Source organism: Palaemon carinicauda, chromosome 32 (genome assembly GCF_036898095.1).
Source record: "Palaemon carinicauda isolate YSFRI2023 chromosome 32, ASM3689809v2, whole genome shotgun sequence".
Classification (NCBI taxonomy): Eukaryota; Metazoa; Arthropoda; class Malacostraca; order Decapoda; family Palaemonidae; genus Palaemon; species Palaemon carinicauda.
The window spans coordinates 19,783,439-19,790,938 of NC_090756.1; positions in this window are offsets into that span (position 1 = coordinate 19,783,439).

A 7,500-nucleotide genomic window follows, 5' to 3' on the forward strand; every position below is an offset into this window, starting at 1 on the left:
TTATTAGTTTTTCTAAAGAAACTATAAAATAACTTGAAATACAACAGAAAAAAAAATATGATACAGACAACAATTTAAAATCAAACAACGTTTTTCATCTTTTCAAAACTATTTTAAACCATTCGAGAATTAATAGCCACAAATAATTATATTTTCTCTAAACATATACTGTATAAAATTACTTTAAATACAACATAGATAAAAATACAATACAGATAAAAATGCCAAAATCAAACAGTGATTTTTATCTTTTCAAAACTATTTGAAATTATACACGAATTAATAGGCACATACTTACAGTGTATAAAATAAATCAAAATACAACATATATAAAAATGATAAAATCCAAGAATGATTTTTTTCTTTTAAAAACTATTTTAAACTATTCAAGAATCAATAGCATCAAATAATCAAATTTTCTCTTAAGAAACGGTATAAAAATAACTTAAAATACAACATAGATAAAAATATAATAGAAATAAAAATTTAAATTCAAATAATGATTTTTATCTTTTCAAAACTATTAGAAATTATTCACGAAATAATGGCAACAAATGATTAGTTTTTCTAAAGAAACTATAAAATAACTTATAATACAATATAGATAAAAATTCAAAATCAGAAAATGATTTTGATCTTTTCTAAACTATTTGAAATCATTCAATAATTTATAGCAACAAATAACTTGACTTTTCTTCTTTCGAGATATGAATCGCCTCACCCAAAACGAATCACAGAATTGGTCAACATTGCCTAACTCTTCCCCCTCACTTTTCCCCTCCCCTTACCCCCAAAGAATCACAAACCTCCCCCCTCCCCTCTCCTGCTTTTCTTCTTTCAAGATATGAATCCCTTCACCCAAAACGAATCACAGAATTGGTCGACATTGCCTAACACTTCCCCTCACTTCTCCCCCTAACCCCAAAATCACAAACCTCCCCCTCCCTCTCCTGACCCTTGACAGCGCACGTGACACCGCAAGACAGACAAGAGATCTTTGCAGCAAGCAGCAGCAGCAGCAGAAGGAGGAGGTGGAGGAGGAGGATCAGCGCAATGCAGGAGAATGCCATATGGCTCACGATTAAGACATTAAGACGGGGAAAAGTCTTCTCTTGAGAGACTTTTAAAAAGTCTTTCCTTGGAGGTCAAATGCATCTTCAATTGCTTGAAGGATAGATAGGGGGTCATTATTGCTAACAATTGAATTATTATTTTGGTGAAAAAAAAAAAAAAAAAAAAAAAAAAAAAAAAAAAAAAAAAAACCGGAAATCGTTTAAATTTTCCTTCTCGGTGTTGAAATTACGTTTTTTTCAGTATAAAATTTTTTTATTATTTTGGTGTTTTGTCTCAATTGTTTCCTATTTATTGGAAAATATTTACCATTACCCCAAAAAAAAGAAAAAAAAAAAGAAATAGATTGAAATCGGGAATCGTTTGAATTTTCCTCGGTGTTGAAAACTTTATTTTTAACATGAAAATACTTTTTTTTTTCAGTATAAATATTTTAATCAATATTTTGGTATTTGGCTCAATTGCTTAATAATTATTACAAAATATTTATCAATGCAAAAAAAAATAAAATAAATAAAAAAAATGAAATCGTTAATCGTTGGAATTTGCATTATGTTGTTACTGTTCTTAAATTATTTTATTCTAATGGTTCATTATTCTCTTGTAGTTTATCTATTTCCTTTTTTCCCTTCCTCACTGTGCTATTTTCCCCTGTTGGAGCCCTTGGGCTTATACCACCCTGGTCTTCCAACTAGGGTTGGAGCTTAGTTTGTAAAAATAATAATAATAATAATAATAATAATAATAATAATAATAATAATACGCTTATGTGGTTCGGCCTCGGTAACAAGCTCGTTGCTTATGCAGATGATACTACTCTCTTTGGATCAATTCCATCTACTGAATGTCAATTTGGGTTTATTAAGTCCATCAATAGAAATCTAACTAAAATTCGTGTATAGTGCAAGAGTATGATGTTAAACGCTAACAGAACTTAAAGTGTGATTGTAAATATTACTCTTACACGTGAATATACTTTTTCAGTATATTTATTCTACTGTTGGTTAAACATTATATCAACTTTTGTTAATAACTACTGATTCTAAGGATTTCACACGCCTTAATACACTAGATTGCTTTTCTAATTATTATTTTCTTTAATAGCGAACAGTTTTTTCATAATTAATTCTGCTTGCTACAGGCAAATGACTTCGGCTTTTTATATTTCTTTACAAATAAAACGATAATTCCTACTTTCATTTCCTTTTTTTTTTCTTCAAATAAATTCAAACATTGTGATTACCTCCGCCAACGAAGTTGGAAGGAGGTTATGTTTTACCTCCTGTTTGTAAGTGTGTGTGTGTGTGTTTGTTTGTGAACAGGTTCCTTGCCACAATCTTAACCGTAAAGCAATGAAACTTCCAGGGATTAATTGTTATGTAAAAGGCTGGGAATGATTAAACTTGGGAAGGTTAAGGTCAAAGGCCAAGCAAAATGTCGACTTCATCGTTGTCACAAAGACACCAAACTTGGTTCATATTTGAGTGTATGAAAATCCACGCCAATTAATACATGTTAAAGTCAAAGGTCAAGGTCGAGCAAAAGGTAAAAAAATAAGCTGCCGAGGCGGAGGTCTGCGCTCTACTGAGTGCCCCTCTAGGTAACCTTTGGTTTTATATTATATTCATAAAATGAGATATCATGTGTCCATGTATTACATTTATTTCAAAAAGTGAGTTTTTATTTCAAAATTATACTGCAGGATTAATTCTTAGAAAGCGTTTTGTTATTGTGTGCGTGTATCTAATATACACCATTAGAGTTCTCTTGCTTGAGGGCTACACTCAGGCACATTACTCTATCAGTTTCTTTATTTCCTTTCCTCACTGGGATATTTCCAACTAGGATTGTAGATTTGCTAGTAATAAATAATATGAATAAAACTGCAATTTATAAAATATTTGAGAAAAAAATTAAGGAGACATTTACTTGAAAGATAAAAATAAATAAAAAAAAGATAGAGAAACGAAGTAGATATATTAAAAAAAATAAAATAAAATAACTTTTCAGAGTCTGATTTTGAAAATACGCACCCTTTAAATTTTTAAAAATTTATATTAAAACTGTAAACTATTGTACTTATTTACAGCATTGTTTTTTTTTAACTAATGGTGTATTAAAATCTTGAAAATCATCATTGAAAAGGCCAACAGACTTACTTAAAAATAAGATTTAATTTTAATAAAAAAAAAAACAAAAAACATACGAATTTATTACAAGGTTAGAGTCCTGCGAGTTTTTAAAATATCAATTATCATCCGTAGACTTTCACAACCTCTGCCAGCTTAGAGAGAGAGAGAGAGAGAGAGAGAGAGGAGAGAGAGAGAGAGAGAGAGAGAGAGAGAGAGAGAGATTGTTGAACGTAGATTTTCATTCAGTTTGTTAAATTTTCGCAAGGGTGAGGGGGTTGGTGGGTCGGATTGATTCTAATTGACCTTCTAGCCAGGACTTAGTCGTTTGTACGAAGTTCTCAAATGAAATTAGTGGAGACTGTGAGAAGGATATCCTTTGGAAAAAAAACTTATTAATTTTGCTGGTTTATTCACAAATGGATATTTCATTAACGTCAAAACAATGTAATAAGACAGAAGTTACGAATTTTCTTTGGGTGAATTATAAAAGATTATTATTATTATTATTATTATTATTATTATTATTATCTAATCTACAACCATAGTTGGAAAAGCTGGATGCTGTAAGCCCAAAGACTCCAGCAGGAAAAAATAGCCCATTGAGGAAAGGAAATAAAAAAAATACAAAAAGTAATGAACTATCAAAATAATTATAATTTAAGAACAGTTTGCAATATTAAAATAGACCTTTCATATATAAACTATAGAGAAACTTATAACAGCCTGTTCAACGTAAAAACGTTCGAATGTTAGAGAAACTTGTCAGACTGTTTAACATAAAAACGTTTGAATGTTAGAGACTTATGTCAGTCTGTTCAACATAAAAACGGTTGAATGTTAGAGACTTATGTCAGCCTGTTCAACATGAAAACGTTTGAACGTTAGAGAGACCTATGTCAGTCTGTTCAACATAAAAACGTTTGAACGGTAGAGACTTATATCAGCCTGTTCAGCATAAAAACATTTGAATGTTAGGGACTTATATCAGCCTGTTCAACATAAAAACGTTTGAATGTTAGAGACTTATGTCAGCCTGTTCAACATAAAAACATTTGAACGTTAGAGAGACCTAGGTCAGTCTGTTCAACATAAAAAAGTTTGAACGTTTGACTTCCACCATTTCAACTACCTGATTATGAAGATCATTCCACAATTTGGTCGTGTTATATAGTAATAAATTTCTCCTTTAAACTGACATCTCGAAAGAGCTACCCGCAGCAGCATTTCGTAAACTAGACACGAACAAACGAACGAACCGTCAGAGAGAGAGAGAGAGAGAGAGAGAGAGAGAGAGAAAAGTGGCAAAAATCGAGTCAACAACGTTGGAACATGTCATTCTCAAGGGAAGTCAAGTGAAGGCAAATATGTTCTTTCGTCTGTTTGGTAGGTTCCAGTACTTGAGAGAGAGAGAGAGAGAGAGAGGAGAGAGAGAGAGAGAGAGAGAAAGAGAGAGAGAGAGAGAGAGGCTCAAAACACTTCCTTGCATAAATTTAATTTCTTGAGTTCTGGAAAAAAATTAAAAGTCAACATCATACTGCCTACGACATGTGTCTTCTCTCACCTGTATGAGAGAGAGAGAGAGAGAGAGAGAGAGAGAGAGAGAGAGAGGCTCAAAAACACTTCCTTGCATAAATTTAATTTCTTGAGTTCTGGAAAAACAAACAGAGGTCAACACCATACTGCCTACTACCTGGGTCTGCTCTCACCTGTACCATCCCCCTACCATCTCCCCTGCACCTATCTCTACGACTCCTCCCCCCCCCGCTCCCTCTCTCGGCATATGTATCTCAGAATAAGAATGTTTTAGCTCTCCACAAAACATGGCTCTTAATTATGTTTGTTATTCTTAGCCAGACGAGTTCTTTTGAACCGTCTCTTTGACAGGGAATTTCTGTGAAATTAGTTTCGCAATTTTATTTCACTTTTTACCTCCGCCAACGAATTTGGAAGGAGGTTATGTTTTACCTCCTGTTTGTGAATGTGTGTGTGTGTGTTTGTTCGTAAACAGCTTCTAGGGCACAATTTTAATTGTAGAGTAATGAAACTTCCAGGGATTAACTTTTATATAAGAGCTGGGAATGATTAAATTTGGAAGGTCAAAATAGGTCAAAGGTCAAGGTCACGGTCAAGCAAAAGGTCGAGAGATACACTACTGCGGCGGAGGTCTGCGCTCTACTTAGTGCCCCTCTAGTTCAAAATGGGAGAAAAGTGTTTATGTTTATAATTTCTTCTTTTTCTCGATACAAATCAATAATAAAATTTCGGATTCGAATAGGGAGAAATTAATTCACATTCAAAATGGAATAAAAATAGTTTTTTATTTATATTTTTTTCTTTTTTTTTAATAGTATAAATTAATAACAACAAAATTTCCGATTTGAAATTTACTTTTTTTACTTTAAATATATACATTTATTCCTTTTTGTCATCATAAAAAGAAATAGAATGACTGACACATAATTCATAACTGAAATTTTATTTTCATCTTTTCAAAAAATGCAATAGTATCATATCAATGTGTTTCTTTATAATATATTCAGATGTTTTTTTCAGATATAATATAAACAAATTGGCCAAATGAAATAAGGAATATATCCCCCTAACATTATTTTCTTAATGAAATAACCAATAAAAAAATCTTTTGTCGATGAGAAAATACGAGAATAATAAATATTTATTTGCTCGTATTTTTTCATCTACTATTTACCATTACTATAGTTTTAGCTTGTTGAATAAGATTGTCAGCTTGATAGATAAGAAACTATCAGCTTGATAATGAAGAGAATTTTAGCTTGTTGAATAAGATTGTCAGCTTGATAGATAAGAGACTTTTAGCTTGCTGAAAATAGATTGTCAGCATGATAGATAAGAGACTATCAGCTTGATAAATAAGATACTTTCAGTTTGATAAATAAGAAACTACCAGCTTATTATATAAGAAACTTTCAGCTTCATGAAAAAAGATCAGCTTATTAAACAAGAAACTTTTAGCTTGGTGAATCACAAATTTTCAGCTTGCTACATATGAAACTATCAGCTTGATAAATAAGAAATTTTCAGCTTATTAAATAGGAAATTTTCAGCTTATTAAATAAAAAAGTTTCAGCTCAAACAAGAAGCAACGTGAAAAAATAAAAAGCTAAAACATATATATAATAAAATACGTGATTTAATAGAGAAAATAAGCAATAAGGTAAACACTCATGACTATTCACCTTCAAAATGTTGAGGTTATGGAAACGTTGTTCTAATTGCATTGCCGAAAACGCAAGAAACGTTTACTGAGGAAAACGTTTACCCACAAAAGTTTTTTCAAGCTGTAAAAACTTTTATCTTCAAATGTTCTTCCAGCTGTAAACGTCCATCTTCAAATGCTATTGTAGCTGTAAATATTTATTTTCAAATGTTATTCCAGATGCAAACGTTTACCCTAAAAAGTTTTTACGGCTGTAAACGTTTACCCTAAAAAGTTTTTACGGCTGTAAACGTTTACCCTAAAAAGTTTTTACGGGTGTAAACGTTTACCCTAAAACGTTTTTACGGCTGTAAACGTTTACCCTAAAATGTTTTACGGCTGCAAACGATTACCCTAAAATGTTTTACGGCTGTAAACGTTTACCCTAAAAAGTTTTTACGGCTTTAAACGTTTACGACCAAAAGTTCTTCCAACTTTAAACGTTTACCCTAAAGAAACCTAAAAAAAATTCCGGCTGAAAACATTCACTACCAAAAGTTCCTCCAGCTATAAACGTTTACCCTAAAATATTTTTTTCCAGATGTAAACGTTTACCACCAAAATTTCTTCAAGCTTTAAACGTTTACCCTAAACACCATTAAACGTTTTTCCTTCTGTAAACGTTTACCCCCAAAAGTTCTCCCAGCTGTTACGTTTTATCAATACTCACAGCAGCTTGCTCTAGGTTACTACAGTTGGTTGCAAGACTTCAGTAACACTTATGTTTCTTTACAAAAGATAAAAAAAAATGTTCTCAAGTCATCTATTTCCGACCTTAACGCCAAAAACGTTTATGTAAAGTTGGTAGTTTGCTGCGTAACGTTTTGTAGGTCAGTTACTTATAGTCTTGGTTTCGTTATAAAGAGGTTCTATATATTACTTCCCATCTCAGTTCTCTTGCCAACAGGTTCTTCTTATCAGGCACTCACTTTCGGTCTTAGATATTTTGTAAAAAACATTCTCGGATAAGATGCTCCCGGTTTTGACTTTCTTGAAAAAAAAAAATTAGTTTTTGTCATTTATTTTTGGGAATGAGCATTACCTTAAGCTTACTGATCCCTT